Below are 23,003 nucleotides of genomic sequence, written 5' to 3'. Positions count from 1 at the left end.
GCATTGGCAGGTCAATTCTTATCCACTGTGCCACCAGGGAAGTCCTTAACTTGCTTAATGATTATTTTTGGCTCAAACTCTTTAACTAATTAACATGTTAGTGTTTGTATCATAACCTGTGATTCCTTTCCCTGGCTTTTTATGCCAAATACCCAAACACCACCAGGGCCTGGTAAAGTAGGAAAGTGATTCTTTGAACCCTGGTTTCCTTCAGGCCTATGGTGCCTATGTTGCCTATAGTATCCGCAGCAAATATAATCCCTGCTTGGCGTGTTAGACAGAGCTGTCCTCCCCAAGTCCCTTATCCACCCAAGTTCTCTGATTCCAGTACCTGAGCTTCCCTCTGAAACGGCTGTCTTAGCCTTTCAGAAAAAACTGTGACTGAACACATCCAGTTTGGGTAAAAAAGACCAACTGCATCTTAAATAGAAAGCTTAGCGCTTGTAGGTGAATTTTAAGACTGTATAACTACAGTGAAGAATTTCAGGCAAACATGAGTCTATCGGTAGCAGTTCTGGCTGAAAACAAACTCACCATTCAAAGAGGTTCCCAAAGGTCTGGGCGGGGCTACCGTCCTCCACCAGCGCCCTCTGGCGGTGGGGGCGGGGAGTGGGAGTGGCTTAGCAACGTGGGCAGAAGCCTTTCACTGGTGCTCTCCATCTAGAGGCTCACAGGGAGCGAGGGAGAAGCCGTTCTTGGACACAAGCTCAAGAATATAAGCGAGAAGCAAAGGTAAAAATTAACAAGGAAACAACAATAATTTGTCTCATTATTAATAGAAAAGAGGGCACCAGTAGGCCAATAAGTGGAAATATTGGTCCGGATGTGCTTCAAGGAAAGAGTTTTTGTTCAAAGAATTCAGGGTAGCCTCGCAGGCTCTGCCTTTTGGGTCTAGGTGGCCTCCTAGAGGGGCACCGTCCTTTCTCAGGGTCTGCCCCTCCCCTTCTCCCCAGGTGAGTTGGTCCTCAGGGTTCCTCTGTGACGCTGATAAAGGTGCTCAGGAGGGAGATGTGAAAATGACTGCCTTCCATTCGCATCCTCAGCCTTCTGTGCTCTGGCTGTCCTCAGGCCCAGCCCCAAGGGGTCAGAAGTCCTGGTCTAGCTGGTCTTCAGCACGGAGCGGTGGGTGAGGCAGTCCCAGCTGCAGAACGCGGCTCTCCAGGCGCTACGCAGGGCTCTGATCAGTGAGTGCAAGTGCTCCTGGATGAAAGTAACTGCACTGGGCTAGTGGGGCTGCGGTGGGAAGGCCAGGTTCCAGATGCTGTCAGGCGCCAAGGCTGGGCCGGGCTCCTCTGTCCCAGCTCCCACAAAGCCCTCCTTGCCCTGTGGATCATTGAGATTATAGCCCATTTCCCAGTGTCCTGAGAAACATGGATGTATCAAAAACGTAAAATGTAGTGTTCAGATTCTGGCTGCTATAAGTATGTCATTTTCTGGTTTCTATACTAGTCTCTGCAACTGCACCCCCAGTTCCCTAAATGCAAAGAGGTGGTTGCACTAGTTTTCCAGGTGGCCTCCCAGCCTCAGGCTTGCTCTCACATTTATTCCTCATTGTCCACCAAAAAGGGGTGTGCATGTAAGTTTGTGTGCATGTGCGTTTGTGGGTGTGTGTGTGACTTATAGTCTCTGGGAAATGAGTGCCAGAAGTTCCCCTGTGCCTTACTTTTGCTTTGGCAAACCAGGCCACACCAAAATTACAGTCCCCGCATCAGAGGGGTCAACAAATTAGAAAAGATGGACTGCTACTCCTATGTGGCTATGTTGTAAGCTAGATGGAGTTGCAAATGGTAGGGTTCCTCACCTCCACTCCCTCTAAACAAGTAAAAATGAAAAGCAATGGCAGAGACAACCAGACACAATGATGTTAATTAGCACTGATAGAACTTCTTTAATTACCTATGTGAGGTAGGCAGTATTTTTCACTAGTGTACAGATGAAGAAACTGAGGCAGCTGAGAGGTTAAAGAACCTGCAGTTTCCAAGGAGTGAGGCCAGAATTCAAATCCAAGCAGAAACTTTAACTCATTCTCCAGACAAAGCCAACTGGAAACAATGTATCATGATAACTACTAGAAAAAGTTGTTGGAGGCAAAGCTGACTAGCTTGAGTGAGTTAAAAGTTGTGGGTCCTTTAATTTCTGTACTAGGGGATGTGTTAACCTTTTAAATGCAGCAGTACTGAGCTGGAAACAGCAAAAGAATCTGCAGGTATTAAACCGGGAAGAAACCAATTTTAAACCAGAAAAATTACTTTATAATATCTCAAAATGTAATACAAGAGCTGCAATCTCTTTTAAGAAAAGTAATTATGTATATTAATATCAGAAAGATATCACTTGGAATAAACCCTGATCTAGTCACATTAAGACTAGATAGTGAAGCCAAAAGTTCTTATTGCTCTTAAAATAAGGTCATTATAAGGGTGACCATCAAACGCTAGAATTTGATGCTGGGAGGGATTGGGGGCAGGAGGAGAGGGGACGACCGAGGATGAGACGGCTGGATGGCATCACGGACTCGATGGACCTGAGTCTAAGTGAACTCCAGGAGATGGTGATGGACAGGGAGGCCTGGCGTGCTGCGATTCATGGAGTTGCAAAGAGTTGGACACGACTGAGCGACTGAACTGCACTGAACTGAAGCTAGATAACGTATTAGATTTTTTTCCCTCCAGTTTTACGTTGTTGAATATTACAGGGAACTGGTGGACATTCTAAACCAAGTAGAAATATACCAGATACCCAACCCTGATATTCCTTTGGCCCAACTGGTAATTTTTAACTCTCTTACCAAAGAGTCTGATTTTGGGTGGTGATAAGATTATTTTTGAAAATAGAGTTGAATTTCTGGAATGAAAAGTGTAAACTGTGTATTATGATTTTCATCATTGAGTTTTGTTTATTATTATTCTAAGAAGTACTTGGCTGTGAATACAAAGTAGGGTTTTTTTGTTTGTTTGTTTGTGATTCAGCACAGCTAGTGAGACTGGATCAGTGTCATCATTAGGCCTTTGTTAAATATTTATGCAGCCTCATTCTGTTAGATTTGTCTGTGCAAAGAATAGAATAAAATAGAAACTAAAACCTAATCTATCCGCTCTGCTCAAAGAGTGTACAACCTAATGAGGCAGATAAATATACAAACTTTGTAGTGTTGAGATCACCAATTTTCCAGAGCAGTGCTTATCAACAGGGGCTGCACATTAGACCTACCTGGGGATCTTATAAAAGCTCAGATGCCCTGACTGTACATCAGAGTCTCTGGCGATGTTCCCCAGGTTGTGCAATTTCAATGGGCAGTGAGGAGCAGTTAGCATAACTATGGAAGTGTTACCCACTCAGTTGTGTCCAACTCTTTGCAGTCCCATAGAAGGGGAAGCCCATAGGCTGCTCTGTCCATGGAATTCTCAGTACTGGAGTGGGCTGCCATTCCCTTCACCAGGAGATCTTCACGACCCAGAGATCGAACCTGGGTCTCCCACATTGCAGGCAGTCTTTACTGCCTGAGCTGCCAACTATATCACCTTGATAATGAATTTCATTCTTTTAAGATTTGAGAAAAGCCTTTTAAACATGAGCCTGAATTTAAAACACAGGTAAATTTTAATGTGGGGATCACAGAAGCAGATGTGGGGTTCTTTTAATACTGTTTTTCTGACTGCAAAAGGGAATAACTAAGAAGTAAGATGGTGTGACTTGCAGGCAAGAAGGCAATGTGTAAAAAGATTCTTATTTCATTGTGATAATTTGAAACTCAATGCCTTAGATCAGGGGAAGGAAAACATCTGAGAAGAACTTGATTCATGGCAGTGTCTGAAAATGGCATGCTCATCACTATGACTTGAAACCTTAGTGTGAAAAGAAGTCTCATCAAACCCTGTTGCCTTTCTTGCGGAGACACTAAAATGGTTGATTTTACAAGCACTCACTGGTTTTGGTTTTTTTGTGGGTTTTTTTTTTTTTTTGGCTCTAGATGATTTTCATTTATTCACGTATTCAGACTGAAATAACTCTTCTGATTAACTTATTTTCTTTCTCTTAAAGATATTGAAGAGGTAGAACTAAAGCTATGCCAAGTGCTTGAATGTGCACTTTGAGAGCATTATCTGAGGCTCTTCTGTGATGATGCCCTTAATGTTGCCAACCCACACTTCTCTTAGCATCTGAGTGGTGCTCCTCCTCCTTAGAAAGCCACCCACTTATCCTGAGCTCAATAGCAAAGATGGAATTTTTGTACTTAAGAGCCAAGATTGGTTTTCAAAAGCTCTGTGGAACATGCTATAACAAAGCAGAAATTAGCCCCAAGGCATTTTCCCCAATAAGTCTCTTCCAGTCCTCCTACCACCAAATTGGGTTTAGACAATTTTGACAAATCATTGTCTAAGCCATTAATTACTAAAAAGTATTAGTTGGAGATTTTGAATGCCTCACTTTTATTAAATACCATAAATTTTCTTGGTCTCGTGTTTTAAGAAAGAATAACAGGCTCATTTAAATTTATCAGGTAGCACATATTTAGAGGAATTTTTTTAATCTGTACTAAAGCTGTTTCAGACAGTGAAATTCAACATGTTTGCAAATAATTGGCTTCCACAAATGTTATTCTGAGAATATATTGGCAGTGATATCTGAAGGAAATATTTTAAAACAATAAAAATGGAAATTGTCATGCTTAAATAAAAAGTTATTAGCCAAAATTATTTTAGAACATATTACCCAAACCATCTTGGGCCTGACTACCATTTGAATAAATATTCTTACCTGAAAAAACCCTGCTTGTTGAATTGTTGGACTGTTGGTCAGATTTAGAATTCCTTGCAACCTGGCTTTCTATTCCTCACAGTGATAAGAGACATTTTTCAGAGATCATGGTTGCCTTTCATGATACCTCAAAAAGTTAAGCTGTCACTTAGACATCTCTACCTTTTTTATGCATTGGCTCTAAGGCATATGCTAAATATGTTAGCATGTTTAGAATTTACTTCTTGCACTTCTCATTGTTATCCATTCCCATTTTACAAATGAGGAAACTAAGGCACAGAAATGTTTAATAGCTTTCTGAGGTCATAAAGCCAGCAAGTGGCCATGCTGAGATTTAAACATAGGTTGTTTGACTCCCCTTTAATCACAACAGAATACAAAAAAAAAAAAAAAGAACCAAAGCTTTTGAGTCTAATAGCTTGAGAGAAGAGCAGTATTATTAATAAAAATGAAAGAACTAGAGAGATCTAGCCTGGATTTTTCTTGGCAAAGGGAGAAGGAGGAAACAATTGATTTAATTTTGGTCATGTTGAAATGACATGATGTCAGGATATATAAATATCTGTCCTAGAGACAGATGTAAGTGATCAGGGCAGAACCTGAACTGGGGATGTGGATTGGAAAAATCTTTACAATAGAAAATGTAGGATAATAGATGAGAAAGTGTGATTTTTTTTTTCCCCAAGAAAGTGAATATACAGAAAGAAGAGCAGAGGAGAAGGAGTTGAACTTTATGGTAAATACAGAGTTAAAATGGGGCAAGTAGAAGAGAAGTCAGAAGCAATCATAAAAGGGGATGGAGAATGAGGATAGGGCTAAGACCCCACCCATGAAAGACTTTCCCAAAAGATGAGCATGGGATATAAGTCTTTCAGAGAAATGGAGGCGAATGAAGAAATACAGATTTGGTGACTTCCACAAACTATTATAAATAGTAAGTATCAGTAGCAGTGGATATTGCTATGCTTTATTTTGTCTTACTTGTTTTTAAATTTTATTTTGTTTCATTGCTGGTATCTGATTTAAAAAGATATCTTATTAAGGTAATAAGATATTAATAAGATATTGAAAATTTTATTCATTTTTGACTTCAGAAAGAGTGAATGATTGCTTCTCTAAGTGTTTCAGAGTCAAGCCTTAGAAATCTTGCCCAGAACTTAAGCATCAGCAAAGTCAGGCAACCACGTGAAGTTAGCAGTCAGAAGGCCCTCAGCAGTGCATCCTGGTTCATTTCATCATCTTGGTGGGAAAGTCGAGGTACAGAGTGGTTGAGTGTCTCCCACCTGAGGTGGTTTCTGAAATGGGCCTGGAGGTCTGAGCCAGATCCAGGTCCCTCCTCTTTCTAATGTGTCTCCTTGTGGCTTTGGAACAATAGGGAGAGTCAGTTTAAAGCCTTAGGCTCTCTTCTGACTAACTTATTCAGTCCTTCCTTGATTTCCACAGGGGACTGGTCCCCCACCCAATACCAAAATGCTCGACTGCTCAAATCCCTTTCATAAAATGACATAGTGTTTGCTTATAATCTATGAACATCCTCCCATATATTTCAGATCATCTCCAGATTATTTACATTACATAATACAATGTAAATGGTATGTACATAGTTGTAAATACAGTGTAGATCTGTGGGCATGGAAACTGCAGTTTCAGAGGGTGGACTGTACCTTGACTTGTGCCAATGTCACAGAACAGAGGGAGACCCTAGACCAAAGGAAGAGATTTTTAAAGAACATCATTCTTTATTTGGAGCTGGGACCGAACCCACATCTCCTGATTGGCAGGTGGAGGTAACTGACTGACAAAAACTTCCACAGTATCCAGGAACGTACAGAAAATGTGTGTCTTAATTGCAAAGAAAAGCAATGCCAAAGAGCGCTCAAACTACCACACAACTGCACTCATCTCACACGCTAGCAAAGTAATGCTCAAAATTCTCCAAGCCAGACTTCAACAGTATATGAACTGTGAACTTCCAGATGTTCAAGGTGGATTTAGAAAAGCCAGAGGAACCAGAAATCAAATTGCCATCATCCGTTGGATCATCAAAAAAGCAAGAGAGTTCCAGAAAAACATCTACTTCTGCTTTATTGACTATGCCAAAGACTTTACCTGTGTGGATCACAACACACTGTGGAAAATTCTGAAAGAGATGGGAATACCAGACCACCTTACCTGCCTCCTAAGAAATCTGTATGCATGTCAAGAAGCAACAGTTAGAATTGGACATGGAACAGCAGTCTGGTTCCAAATCAGGAGAGGAGTATGTCAAGGCTGTATATCGTCACCCTGCTTATTTAACTTATATGCAGAGTACATCATGAAAAACACTGGGCTGGATGAAGCACAAGCTGGAATCAAGATTGCCGAGAGAAATACCAATAACCTCAGATATGCAGATGACACCACCCTTATGACAGAAAGCAAAGAAAAACTAAAGAGCCTCATGATGAAAGTGAAAGAGGAGAGTGAAAAAGTTGGCTTAAAGCTCAACATTCAGAAAACGAAGATCATGGCATCTGGTCCTATCACTTCATGGGAAATAGATAGGGAAACAATGGAAACAGTGAGAGACTTTATTTTTTGGGGCTCCAAAATCATTGCAGATGGTGATTGCAGCCATGAAATTAAAAGACACTTGTTCCTTGGAAGAAAAGCTATGACCAACTTAGACAGCATATTAAAAAGCAAAGACATTACTTTGCCAACAAAGGTCCATCTAGTCAAAGCTATGGTTTTTCCAGTAGTCATGTATGGATGTGAGAGTTGGACTATAAAGAAACCTGAATGCTGAAGAATTGATGCTTTTGCACTGTGATGTTGGAGAAGACTCTTGAGAGTCCCTTGGACTGCAAGGAGATCCAACCAGTCCATCCTAAAGGAAATTAGTCCTGAATATTCATTGGAAGGACTGATGTTGAAGCTGAAACTCCAATACTTTGGCCACCTGATGTGAAGAACTGACTCATTTGAAAAGACCCTGATGCTGGGAAAGATTGAAGGCAGGAGAAGGGGATGACAGAAGATGAGATGGTTGGATGGCATCACTGACTTGATGGACATATGTTTGAGTAAACTCTGGGAGTTGGTGATGGACAGGGAGGCCTGATGTGCTGCAGTCCATGGGGTTGCAAAGAGTTGGACACAACTGAGCAACTGAACTGAACTGTAAGCTGCTGCTGCTGCTGCTAAGTCGCTTCAGTCATGTCTGACTCTGTGTGACCCCATAGACGGCAGCCCACCAGGCTCCCCTGTCCCTGTGATTCTCCAGGCAAGAACACTGGAGTGGGTTGCCATTTCTTTCTCCAATGCATGAAAATGAAAAGTGAAAGTAAAGTCCCTCAGTCATGTCTGACTCTTAGCGACCCCATGGACATAGCCCACCAGGCTCTCTGTCCATGGGATTTTCCAGGCAAGAGTACTGGAGTGGGGTGCCATTGCCTTCTCTGGAACTGTAAGCTAGTGCATACTATAAAAGGATGTGTCTGCCATTTCAAACCACCAAACTCCTAGACTAGTGAGAGTTTGGAGCTGTACCATGTAGGGATCTATATATAAAACATGTCATCATAGACTCATGAGGTTGCTTTGACTTATGTGTCTTTGAACTGGTGTCAGTGGCATGGAGCTTCCCTGGTGGCTCAGAAGGTAAAGAACCTCCCTGCCAATGCAGGAGACTTAAGAGATGTGGGTTCGATCCCTGGGTCAGGAAGATCCCCTGGAGAAGGGAATGGCTACCCACTCTAGTATTCTTGATTTCTTGCCTGGGGAAATCCCATGGACAGAGGAGCCTGGTGGGCTACAGTCCATAGGGTCACAAAGAGTCAGACATGACTGAGTGACTAACACACACACATTCTCTCTCTCTCTCTCAGTGGCACTAGGGAGCCTAAAGGCCGATTCCCTGACATGGATGATATCAGTAAGAGGGCAGAAAAAACTTCTGTTTTATAGTTTAAACTTAGCCAAAATCTTGCTACTTAAAACAACAACAAAGCAAAAACAAACCCACAAAAACCTGAAGTATTTTGACACCATTTTTCCCTTCCAGTTCTATGAGGGCTATTTTGATTTAGCAGTTACCCTCCAGAACCTGAATCTCCACAAGAAAGTCATCTAGCAATTAACAAATGCCTCAAGGATAGCCTCCATACCAAAGGTGAACCTGGGGCTATTGCTTAGAATTTTCAGTAAGGTGAACGTTGTAGAAGTATCATGCACCTTTTTATGATAGTCATGAGTTTCCAGCAGCAGTTTCCATGGCATTGTGTAAAATCCATGAACTACTCCAGCCTAGAAAACATAACACATTATTTAGTTCCTATCAGGCATCACCATAAACCATTTTTCTGAATATTTTATGCTACTTTTTGCTTTGTTGCTGCTGTATGTTCTATGTCAGGGTCATGTATATTCTATGGGCATGTATATTCTATGTTGAGAATTTGAAAAGTCTTCTATATTTCCTAAAACAAAGATATCACTCTCAAATAATTAAATGAGAGACTTTTGTTAAGAACCGGATTTTTCTTTTCCATTAAATTTGTGTCTAATAAAGTAAGCTTGGGCTTCCCGGTTGGGCTAGTGGTAAAGAACCCCCCTGCCAATGCAGGAGACATAAGAGATGTGGGTTTGATCCCTGGGTAGGGAAGATCCCCTGGAGGAGGACATAGCAACCCACTCCAGTATTCTTGACTGGAAGATCCCATGGACAGAGGAGCCTGGTGGACTCCAGTGCATAGGATCACAAAGAGTCAGACACAACTGAAGCAACTTAGCATGCATGGACACGCAAAGTATGTTTAGGGGAAAATTATAAGCTTAGGGAGAAATTAGCTCTTCTGACTGTTCTTCAACATCATTTTATTATACTTACATTTTATTTGTATTATTATTACTACTAAAAATAAACTTTTTCCCTGAGCACTAGGCATGTTTGGGGCCAAATGCTAAGCACTGCATGTAAATTATCTCACTTAGTTCTCACAAGAGACCTAGGAGACTGGCAGGAACCCCAGTAACTTACTACTGGGGTGGGTTAGTGGAAGCCCAGAGTGATTGTATTGAATGTAATGAGCCTAAAGTCAAGAAGCTGGTAATGAGGGAAAGTGGATCCACACTCAGTTCTCTGCAGTCATTCCACTGCTTGAGTCTGAAAGGAACAGAGGGAAGGGCGTGGTTTTTGGAGCTTCTCTATGTAGGGCACTGTGCTAGTTACTTCCCTTGCTGATTCTGTTGCATCCTCACAGCCTCACAAGGTAAAGCTTGTCATTTACATTTGCTGTTTTACAAATGAGGAAACTGACTTCTGGTTCAAGACGGTGGAGTAGAAGGACATGTGTTCATCTCCTCTTGTGAGAGCAGCAAAATTGCAACCAGCTGGGGAACAAGGATGCTGGAACCCACCGCAAAAAGATACCCCATGTCCAAAGATGAAGAAGCTGCAATGAGAAGGTAGGAGGGGCACAATCATGGTGAAATCAAACCCCATACCCACCGGGTGGGCGACCAACAAACTTACCAAAAAAATTCTCCCACATTGTGAAGGTTCAGAGTGTCACGTCAGGCATTCCAGCCTGGGGATCTGGCAAAGGAACTGGGAATCCCCAGGGAATCTGACTTTGAAGGTCAGCAGAATTTGATTACAGGCCTTCTACAGGACTAGGGCTTTCCATTCTTGGAGGTTCCATTCTTCGAGGGCACATACAAATGTGGAAAGTGAGGCTTCGGGGGAATTAAATACTTTATTAAATAAAGTCACACAGCTAATAAGTGGCAGAGCTAAGCGACAGATTTAGCTGTTTTCAAAGAGGTCATTCCTAGTCAACCACATGAGAAAACTTCTTGCATCTCTTCTCCCACACAGAATTATAAGACCAAAATGTGTTGCCTCTTTTAATAACTTTGTACAGGATAATATGTACATTGGATGTGAAGACTCTCAGCTCTGTAGATTCAAGCTGAGTTAGACTTTGAGGTCCAGCTTGGAGAATTCCACCAAGGGCTCAACATGATGCCCAGAGACTTTACTGAATGCACAATCTAATGTCTTGATAATTTCATGTTGATTCTCAATTTAAAATAAATTGGAAAAAATAGATTTGACACTCTAGTTTAAAAGAAATAGCACTTTAAATATGTGTAGGAGGGATTCAAGCACAATGCTAAAGTTTTCCCAGTCAAAAATGTTCTCTCGTTACTGATTAGACAACAAGTGAAAAATAGATTTATCATAAATTAGAATATATTTCTCCTATAAAATAATTTTTTGAAGAAATTATAAAAGAGAAAAATGCTATAAGAAACCTGGCTTAAGAGTGGTATCATAGTATATTTATTCAACAAATATCTATGAGTATACTTTTCTAGGGCTGAAGATACAGAAGTTAAAAAAGCAAAATCCTGGCTCTCCACTAGTGGCAGAATGCAGACCATAAACATAAATGGTGTATCAGAGGGTGAGCTGTGCTATGGAGAACAATGGATAACCGGAGAAAGGAAGTCTGGAATGTAAGAGGAGGTCATTGTTTAAATAGAAAAGTCAGAGATCCACATGTAAAGTGGAACCTAAAATTTCTGCCTGAAAGCAATCTTGTAAAAATGTGGGTTAAATAAAGGTATGCAAAGCTCCCTGTGCTGAGTGGAGAGGAATATTATTCTATTTTGTAGATGAGAAACAGATGTGGATTAACAAGTTTGCATTCCCTCAGTTCCTGCTAACTGGCAGAGCAGAATTTGAACTGTTTTTCTGAATCTAGAATCTGTCATCTTCCTACCTTGCAGTGATGATGTTTCCTATGGGTAGACATGGAGATAATACTTGCTTGCAAATGAAACTAACATAAATGCTTATTTTTCATTTTCATAAATTTTTCTATGTGATGCATTTGTGTTTGAAAGTATGAAAAAAAAAAAAGGGTGTTAGTCACTCAATCATGTCCAACTCTTTGCAACCCTGTGAACTGAGCCTGCCAGGCTCCTCTGTTCATAGGATTCTCCAGGCAAGAATACTGGAGGGGGTTGCCATTCCCTTCTCCAGGGGATCTTCCTGACCCAGGGATCGAACCCACATCTCCCGCATTGCAGGCAGTTTCTTTACTGTCTGAGCCATATTTACTGTTAACTGTAATTTTTATGTTTGTTAAATGTATTTTTAAAAATTATAATCCTTATAAATTATAAGGATTTGAACTGATTTATATTAATGTGTCACTGATGTTGAAGTTTTTAAATAACCTCTTAGGTTTTCACATTGTTTTTAAAAACTGAGTGTTATTATAAGAAACATTTATGGAATAATGGCATAAGTTAGCCCTGAAGGAATAGCAGAAATTCTGGAGGAGTCCTGTAGAGTCCTGTTAAGATTAATAAAGGTGGTGATTTAAAATAAAGAACTGATTGTGCTCATCCATTATGGTTTAAAAATATTGTTAGATATGTTGTGAGGGATTTTTATATTTGGCAGTTCTAGCTGATGATTCAATTGCTCTTAAAAACTGTACCACCAAAGAAATGATAGAGAAAAGTATTTTATTGTCTGTAATCAGAGCTAATGATGACATATGAAAAGAACATTCAGTTATAAGCAAAATAGTTTTACTCCAGGATAATTGGCAAATAAAAATAAAATTTCTTTCCAAAATGAAGTAGAAATATTAAGGAAACAGTAAAAATGGGTTTGTGGTTGCTAGTAATCATACAATGAAATTAAAAGGCAGAACAAGTTATTTTTCTACTCAAAGGAAATGATTGAGCACAAACAATGAAATGATATTTTTTATACCTTGCAAGTGGGAAGATAAGTGATAACAGCCCTCAGGGAAGGCAGTGTGGTAACAGAAACCAAGAGCCATGAAAAGATTTGTAATGTTTTAACAAGCAAGTCAATTTATTGAATGTATTCTACCAAATTAAGCTAAAATAAAAGGAAAAACTTGTTGAGGAAGATGTTCCTTGTAGTATTATCGATAACAGGAAAAAAAATTGGAAGAAAAAAATAACCCACAGTAATATCTTAATAGGTAAATTGAGTGGACCTACTTGTTAGACTATGCAATTAGAAGAAATGATCGTGAACATAGCAACATAGAAATGCCCTAAATAAGCGAAAAATAAGTACATGAAATAGAATGCAGGCTATTGTTAAAGCTGTATACAATTTCGTAGAGAAGACGGAAAGGAAACATATAAAATAATTTGTAAATTTTTTAAGATGGTAGGATTACCTATTTCCCTATCTATTTTTGAATATTCTGTACTATTGTCCAGTTCAGTCGCTCAGTCGTGTCCGACTCTTTGTGACCCCACGAACTGCAGCACGCCAGGCCTCTGTCCATCACTAATTCCCGGAGTCCACCCAAACCCATGTCTATTGAGTTGGTGATGCCATCCAACCATCTCATCCTCTGTCATCCCCTTCTCCTCCTGCTCTCAATCTTTCCCAGCATCAAGGTCTTTTCAAATGAGTCAGCTCTTCACATCAGGTGGCCAAAGTATTTGAGTTTCAGCTTCAACACCAGTTCTTCCAATGAACATCCAGGATTGATCTCCTTTAGGATGGACTGGTTGGATCTCCTTGCAGTCCAAGGGACTCTCAAGAGTCTTCTGCAACACCACAGTTCAAAAGCATCAATGCTTCAGCACTCAGCTTTCTTTATAGTCCAACTCTCACATCCATACATGACCACTGGAAAAACCATAGTCTTGACTACACATCTCTAGATGTCTCTGCTTTTTAATATGCTGTCTAGGTTGGTCATAACTTTTCTTCCAAGGAGTAAATGTCTTTTAATTTCATGGCTGCAGTCACCATCTGCAGTGATTTTGGAGCCCAGAAAAATAAAGTCTGACACTGTTTCCTTATCTATTTCCCATGAAGTGATGGGACCAGATGCCATGATCTTCGTTTTCTGAAGGTTGAGCTTTAAGCCAACCTTTTCACTCTCCTCTTTCACTTTCATCAGCAGGCTCTTTAGTTCTTCTTCACTTTTTGCCCTAAGGGTGGTGTCATCTACATATCTGAGGTTATTGATATTTCTCCCGGCAATCTTGATTCCAGCTTGTGCTTCTTCCAGCCCAGTGTTTCTCATGATGTACTCTGCATATAAGTTAAATACTATTGTTATAATGTTTTAATAATAAAAATGTTAATAATATATTAATAATATTTTCACTTATTTTACAGTAATGTTGGCTGTAAATATGAAATTTCTTCCACACACCAAGATTTTCAAGAATGTCATATTCTCAGTGCAGTATGTGGTAAGATGCATTGTTTCTCTCTGAATTGGGTTGATACTAATTTTCAAGCTGGTAAACCTGTTTCCTCTATGATATTAAGTTTCCACTGGAGACCTTACTCTCACTCTATAGAAGCAGTAATTAACAAAAACCATTATTTTGAAATGTCAAGTGTTTCCTATACTAAAATGTTTTTATACTTTCATAATTTACAATCAGCTTGATTAAAGCACTGCATCTTCAAAGTGTGTTGGGAGGACATCTTCATATGCTCAGGAAAAAACCCAGATGTTCAAATACAGAACTTAATCCCAGAGACTCAAATATAGAACTCCTATTTTTGAGGAGGGTACCACTTAGAAAAATCATGCTTTGTGTGTCAGGAGAGATGTACTTTGAAATCCAAGGTTTTCATCTCTTTGTGAAGATCCCTTTGTTTTTATCCTTCACCTCCTAGATTTCCCAAAACCTAATTTGGAGAGAAATCCACTTCTGTGGGTTGAGGAGAGAAGGTTGCAACAGAAATTACATTAGTTGAGTGAATAAATGATTAATGAATCTTACAGTGTAGAGTGCAGATTAAGTTAATCTGATACTCCAAAGAGATGCAGCTGTTTTTCATAGGTGGGACTCTTTAGGAGGGGAAAAACCTGGGATGGGGGAGTGTTCATAGACCTGGCCCAGACTAGAGCTGGAAGCAGATCTCTGACAAGGATTCTAAAGCTGTTGTTGTTATTCAGTCACTAAGTTGTGTCTGACTCTTTGCAACCCCATGAACTGTAGCGCCAGGCCCCTCTGTCCTCTATCTCTTGGAGGTTGCTCAGATTCATGTCCATTGAGTCAGTGATGCTGTCTAACCATCTGATCCTCTGCCACTCCCTTCTCTTTTTGCCTTCAATCTTTCTAGGTTCCATATATATGTGTTAAGATACAATATTTGTTTTTCTAACTTACTTCACTCTGTATAATAGGCTCTAGGTTCATCCACCTCATTAGAACTGACTCAAAAGCATTCCTTTTTATGGCTGAGTAGTATTCCTTTGTGTATATATGTACCACAGCTTCTTTATCCATTCATCTGCTGATGGACATCTAAATTGCTTCCATGTCCTAGCTATTGTAAATAGTGCTGCAATGAACACTGGGGTACATGTGTCTTTTTCTGTTTTGGTTTTCTCAAGGTATCTGCCTAGAAGTGGTATTGCTGGGTCATATGATGATTTTGTTCCTAGTTTTTTAAGGAAAGAGATGTGAATTATTGATTCCCGAGGGTAGACTGTGGCAAAAAGACTCTAAGGTGGCCCCCATGACCTCCATTTCCTGGTGTAATTGCCTCCTTTTCCTGGACCTGTGGCTTACTTGGTTCTAACCAATAGAGTATAGCAAATGGGTAGGAATGTCAGTCTAATGATTATGTTATGTTATGTTATGGTAGAATCTGTCTGGCTAGCTGACTTTTTTTCTCTCCACCTGTGGTTTTTAAACAAGTCAGCTTCCATAAATCCTGTAACTTGCAAGGAAGTGAATACTTCCAACAACCACATGAGTGATGGATTCTTCCCTAATTGAATCACCAGGTGAGAACCCAGCCTTGGCCAGCGTCTTTGTATTGTAATTTTTTTACTCAGCAATAGATAACTAATGCATTAGCATAGGAAGCAGAAGCCCCTAATAATCTCTGCTTTCATCCCCAGTCTATAAAAATAGTTAAAATATTAAGTTTTAAGCAAGAAACAATTACATTTCATCTTGTCAAGATTTGTCAAATCTTTCTGAAGTGTTTCAATAGGCTTCTATTCAGAGAACTAAAGAATTATTAAAGACAGTTTTATTTTCAGATTAATCTTCTATTTTCTTCTCTAACTCTGTTATATCTTCTTATCTTCACTTCCAATTCAAGCCATGTCCAAAGCCAACCCTCCTGATCTGATTTGAGGGTAGTAGGTCCTTCAATAGCATTTAGATTTCGCTGGCTCATTTTTATTTTAAAAAACCTTTTTCTTACTTTATAAATCTGTAAGAATTTCAGCATGTCCTCTAGTACCTTTTCAGTAAATTGAAACTACCTATAAACATCATATAAATGAATATTTATCAGAATATTAAAAGCATTTAATTTCCAGTTTATCCTTGGCAATAAAGTGTGAAGAGAGAGACTATGGAAAAATACACTTACTTTCCACCTTCTCTACATTCACTTAGGATATAAGAGAGAAGCAATAAAAGATGCTAATAAAGCTATTTCTTTGAACAGTCTTAACCTGATAAATTTTAATGTAAATAAATGACTAGTAATAGTGTACTATTCCTGAAATTCTTTCCTTTATCATCTCTGCTTACTGTTATTTAGATATTGGAATTACCTCTCCGTATTTTTATGTATGGGCTTCCCTTGTGGCTCAGATGGTAAAGCATCTGCCCCAATGAACAATGCAAGAGATCTGGGTTCAGTCCCTAGGATGAGAAGATCCCCTCGAGAAAGGAAAGGCTACCCCCTCCAGTATTCTGGCATGGAGAATTCCATGGACTGTATAGTCCATGGGGTCACAAAGACTCGGACATGACTGAGTGACTTTCACTTTCACTTTCACTTTAATGTATGTACCACGATATATTTCCTTGACTAGTTTTTAAGGTAGTAAAAATTGTACACCTTGGGATAGAAGAATGAAATATAGGAATCCTTAAGTTAAAAACTATTATATCAATAACAGTAGACTATAACTTATTTACTACCATATACCGTCTTCATAAAATGTGCCTTTACAAGCTTCACTTCCTGTGAAATAGATTGATGAAATGTTGTATTGACATTATTAATAATTTATTGCCAAATGGTATATGCAGTTTTCTGAAAAGATGGGCAGAGCTAATGTATGTAATTAATGAAAATGCATGGAGAAGATGGTTGCAAATCTATAACTTGAGAAGCCTAAAAAATACCTGTTGCAGTTGTCTTGCTTTGCAGGTGAGAAAACTAAGGGGGCATGGTTCACATGATCAAGTTTGGACCACATGAATGGTGCTCCTGAGTTTCCAGGGCACAGTCTGCTTGGCTGCACAGTGAGTGCAACCCTGTCAGTTAATGGAGCCCATGGAACAAAAATCCAGATGTCTGAACTCCTGGGCTGGGGCTCTTAAAACTGCAACTTTAGCTTGATTAGTATCTTTTTTACTTGTTTTGATTCTGGATATTTTTAAGCCTAAAGGTTAACCACATTAAAAAAAATGAATTTTATGTTTTCCAGGAAGTGGATTGTGTTAGAGCTCTTCTGTGGAATTCATGCAAAGAAACTAAAAGAGCCATTTATGATTTAAACTATGGCTTCCAGCTAAATCCTTCTCACATTTGTACCTTAATATTAAGAGGGGTATCACTAAGTCTATTGGAGATGAAAATTATTAGTTTGAGTGTAAAGATCATGAAAACATAAACATAATTTTCAAAAGCTTCTGACCCCACAAATTTGAAATGAATACATATTCCTTCTATTGTCTAACATTTTAACGCAAATGAGAGATGTGATGTGAAAAGCTCTGCATTAGTGATTATAATTTGGTGGGAGAAATTTAGAAATTATTGCATCATGATAGCACTGCCCAAGCCACATTATAAAACAAAATAAGGCCCTGTATACAGAACTGATATAAAGGTATATTATATCAACTCTCAAAGTAGAATATACTAACATAGCCTTTTAATATATTAATTCCCTGCGAAAGAAGATATTTAAATCTTTACGCTTTTAAGTGTCTTGGAAAGAAATGCATGAAATAAATGTTTATTTTTACACTTGTTATTTCATTGTCATATTTCTGGCATCTATCCCTTAATTAAGCATGAGATAAGTTGCAAATAGTACTTGTACTTTTGCCCCAAGCCTGCTTTGCAGAATGTGAAGCTACCTTTTGGTGTTATAGGAGAGGCACTCTTGTGATGAACCTGAAGTAATCCTGTGGAATACTTGGAGTTCAACTGAAAAAAAAATTATAAGATTTAGTCCTTTTGTTTAAATAGGTTTCATATTTATGTGAGATGACATAGTATCATATAGTATCTGTCTTTTTCTGTCTGGTTTACTTCACTTAGCATAAAAAACTTCAAGTTTCATTTATGTTGTTGCAAATGGCAAAATTTTCTTCTTTATGGCTGAATAATATTCCATTATATAATGTGTGTATATACCATTTTATTTATCCATTCATCCATCCGTGAACACTTAGATTCCATGTCTTGTGTGTGTGCTAAGTTGCTTCAGTTGTGTTGACTCTTTGTGACACTATGGTCTGTAGCCTGCCAGGCTCCTCTGTCCATGGGATTCTCCCAGCAAGAATACTGGAGTGAATTGCTGTGCCTTCCTCCCGGGGATCTTTCTGACCCAGGGATTGAATCTGCACCTCTTATGTCTCCTGCATTGGCAGGCGGGTTCTTTACCACTTGTAAATAATGCTGCAGTGAACAAGGGGGTATGGTTACCTTTTTGAATTAGTGATCAGTTTCCTTCAGATAAAAACCCAGATGCAAGACTGCTGAATCATACAGTAGTTCTGTTTTTAATTAATGAGGACGCTCTGTACTGTTTTCCGTTCTGGCTGTGCCAGTCTACGTTCCCACCAGCAGGGCACAAGTTTTCCCTTTCTTCCACATCCTCATCAACACTTGTCACTTCTTATCTGTCCCGCGAGTGTATGTTCCTTGATTCTTTGTCTCAACACAACAAAGGTTTGGAGTGACAGACATTAAAGCCCCCTCGGGGTGTCACAGCTCTCAGGTCTTGGATAGACCATGTTGTAGCTCTTAGACAAATCAGTGTTACAGCTCTATTTTATTTAGAAGATAGCAGGAAAATCCATCTTTGAGGCGTGAGGGCATGTCGATCTAAAGACACGAGGAGAAGAGCGCCCCAGTGCGTGGGGGAGAGAGAGAGAGCTGGCTCTGGCTCCTCTATTTATATGTTTATCTCTCCCTGAGCCTGTCCTGTGTAAACTGGGCCAGCCAGGAGTGTTGTTTGTTTTACCTGAGGTCCTCACTCCGGTCCTCGGACCTTCTTTTGTTTCATTTTCACGGGCTTTTCCCTTCTTTATCTTGTAGCCACCACCATTTTGGACTCCTTTTCCCTGTTCTACCTACCTAGCATTATCTTTTTGATAATAGCCATTCTGACAGGTGTGAGGTGATACCTCATTGTAGTTTTGATTTACATTTCCCTGAAGATTAGTGATACTGAGTAACTTTTCATAGACCTGTTAGTTATTTAAATGTCTTCTTTGGAAAAATATCTATTCAGATCCTTTGCTCATCTTTCAAATTAAAATTTTTTTTTCTGTTTGTTTTGTTGTTTTTTCTGCTGTTGGGATATATGAGTTCTTTATATATTTTGGATAGTAAGCCCTTATCAGATATGTGGTTTGCAAATATTTTACCCCACTCTGAGATAACCTCATTTTGTTGTTTCTTTTGCTGTGCGGAAACTTTTTAGTTTGACGTGGTCCCATTATTTATTTTAGCTTTGTCATTTGTGTTTTAGAAATTGTATTTACAAAATCATTGCCAAAACCAATGTCAAAGAACTTGTTTCCTGTGTTTTCTTCCAGGAGGCTTATAGAAGCCTTAGGAAAGTCTTTATTGTGTAGGGCTGTCCTGTGCTTTCAAAGATGTTTAGCAGCATCCCTGGCCTCTATCTAGGAGATGCCAGTATCACTCTGTCTCAGTTGTCATAGCCAAAAGTGTCACTAGACATTGCTAAGTGTTCCCTGGGGAAGCAAAATATCCCCAGTTGAGATTCACTGCTTTATTCCTCTGGATTTATGTAAGGTTTTTGAAAAAGAATATGAGTAAAACAGTCTTAGCTCCTGGTATTTGAGAGTGCATACGTAAGTTAAGTTTTTCCAACCTTGTCAAGCTCCAGACCTCTTATAAACTGGACAGTTCTTGCCTGATATCATTCTCTTCTAATAACTTGTCAAAAAGTGGCAAGGAGCTGCAGCTACATGGTGATATTCTGGCTTTCTGTTTAGCCTCTTTCCCTAGAATGTAGACGTATAGGCATATGATTTGCCTTCCAAATTATCACAGGAGATATGTGTGTGTGTCCATGCACATGCACGTGCTCACTCACTCAGTCGTGTCTGACTCTGGGACCCCATGGACTGTAGCCTGCCAGGCTCCTCTATCCATTGGATTTTCCAAGCAAGAATACTGGAGTGGCTTGCCATTTCCTTCCCTAGAGGATCTTCCTAACCTGGGGATCAAACCTGCATCTCCTGCATCCCCTGTGTCTCCTGCATTGGCAGGCGGATTCTTTACCACTGAGTCACCTGGGAGGCCCTATCCTGGGAGATAGTGTAACCAAAAGTTTTGCAGCAGCAAAACAAGAGTCACAAGATTTGTTCGCTTGCAGTGTCTGTGTCCTTTATTCCTGCTATCACACTGCTAAGCCAGTACCATATTTTAGGCTTTTATAATGGCAGCACTCTACTTCTGAGTATCAGTCTCTGTTACAGGAAAAAATAAGCCATTTGAGAATTAAAGGGAAGAAGATTTGGACAGAAGGAACAGTTAGTGGAAAAGTGCAAAAGTGGGTGCACTTGGGTCTAGTTGAGGAACCAAAATAAAGCCATGTAATGAAACTTAGTGGAAAAGGGGTGGAGCAACCTGAGATGAGGTCACAGAGGTAGGCAAAGCCCAAATAGTAGATCTTTCTAGCCAGTGTAACTTGTTCTAAGAGCAATGGGAATTCATTTGCATATATTAAGTAGAGAAGGGGAAAACGAAAACAACTTGGATCATTCTGGCTACCATAGGGTAAATGAATTATAGGGAAACTAGAAAAGAAGCAGAGAGTAGTCCTATAAGAAGTTCATGTGGGATGTGATAGTTGCTTATATGTGGACTGTAGTCAAAGAGATAGAGGGAAATGGATGGGTAAGGGATGTTTCAGAGAGAACACTAGAAGACTCCTTGATAAACTGAATATTCAAGATTCAGAGATAAAAACAAGAATTTTTTTTTGTCAAATTAAATTTGAGATGCCATTCATCAACTATGTGCTTATATTAAGGGACCAATGTGCTGTATGGTTCAAGATTTCCAGAAAGAGCTAAGGCATAGGAATTTTGACTGGAGATTCATCAGTTTTTGAGGATATTGAAAGCCATCATCCTAAATGAGGTCATTACTGGAGAATGGAGAAGAGAAGGGAGTATAGGAGAGGTTCTGCGGGTTGCCAGCATTTCGGGTGTGAGTGCCATAGGAGGAGCAAGTCAAGGAAACTGACAGCGGGCAGGCTGAGGGGCAAGAGGAAACGGAGCTTGGGAGTCTGGGATGGACAGTGAGAGATGAATCTTCTTTCTATTCCTGATTTCAGTTTTCTTGTCAGTAGCAGTTTCCAGGGTATCCTTCCAGGAAGTGTAAGCAGGTGTTTTTTTCCTAGAGGAGTCATATAGTCTTTAGTGATACTCAAATCCAGATAGAAGATACCATAATAATATTCTGCAATTTGCTTTCTTAACAGTACATCTTTCTACATTAATATGTAAATGTTGACCTCTTCTATGGCTTCACAGTACTTGAAACTTATCTTCAGAGTCTAAGCAACCCTCCAATTATCAGATGAGTCTTTTTATTTTTTATTTTTTAATTTTTTTTTTTTGGTTGGAGAAGACTTTTTTTTAAATTTTAAAGTCTTTAATTCTTACATAAAAAATACTCTATTTACACACACATACATCCATACACACTCACGATAATAATATACTGAATAAGAAGCTACCCAAACATGAAGCATTCCAGTTTGAATTAATGAGTACTTGAAGCATTAGCTCTGACCTTAGCTTAAAGATTTAATAACTGAGGGCTATAGAAAGCCAGGAACAGTTTTTCTCAATCTCCAGAAGAGAAAATGTGGAAAAACAAGGGACAGTGTTCTTTTGTACAGGTTTCATGTACTCAAAGTAACAGAATTAAATGAATACCCTCTGACAATGCAGTGGAATGGAGAGTTATTTTAATCATGTAATCATAAACCCTGGCTTCTGGGATCTTTGCTCCAATTAAGTAAATAAAGCAGCTTATTTTGGTTTTATTGAGTTATAAGTAGAGTCAACCTGCTGTTTTCTGAAAAAGTTATTAATCATGGGTCTAAAAAACTTCTTCTACAAGTATTTCTGAACAGTGATGTTTATTACTGCAGTAAAGCAATGAGTTGCATAAATAATGAATCACTGGTTGCTTACTTTATTATCAAACTATTCAGATTCATTTATTAGATTGCTTATAATTGGAAAACAGCTTTTTGCACGACAGAAATAGACTTTTATATAATAATAAGTATACAGTTAGTCACCATAAACAAATGACTTAAAACAATAATGACTGTTGAGATTAAAAATTTCCCACAGTTTTGTTCACCCAGTGATCATTGCATTTGAGCATCATTAATGAAGCATTAGCATTTCACATGAATGCAGTTGAGATGTCATTTTTTTCTTTAATAGGTTTGTAAAATATGCCCGACTAAGAAGCATTTCTTAGATTTTACAGACTTCAGCAGTCCTAAAATGGTTGATTTTTATGACAAGTAAATGCAGTAATGAGAAGAGTTTTAGTTTCTTTTAAAAAATTCATTGTTATCATTAAATCAGCTTAATTTGGGGGGCTCTGTTGGTATAAACATGCATCAACATCAAAGCCCGAGGGCCTGGGGAATGAAGGGGACTCAGTCCTGAACAGCTAAATCAGGTCTGCTGTGTCCTTTTATCCTGAAATTGTGTTCCATATCCACACAATGCTCCCCCCCCCTCCGCCGCGCCCCCCCCCCCCCGCCCCCAATGACTTGAGTTCCATGTCTTCCCCGAAGGGCTCTCATTCTGATCTGATGCACAAGCTTCCAATGGCTTCAGGCTTTGCCTTCATCTCACTATTCTTCCCTCCATCTGGTCAAGCTTGTGTGTGCTATCAAGAACATTATCCTTAAAATGTTTTTTCTCATACCATCTTTGCTTTTCTT

Source organism: Ovis canadensis, chromosome 4 (assembly GCF_042477335.2).
Source record: "Ovis canadensis isolate MfBH-ARS-UI-01 breed Bighorn chromosome 4, ARS-UI_OviCan_v2, whole genome shotgun sequence".
Classification (NCBI taxonomy): domain Eukaryota; kingdom Metazoa; phylum Chordata; class Mammalia; order Artiodactyla; family Bovidae; genus Ovis; species Ovis canadensis.
This window is presented reverse-complemented; position numbering follows the sequence as displayed.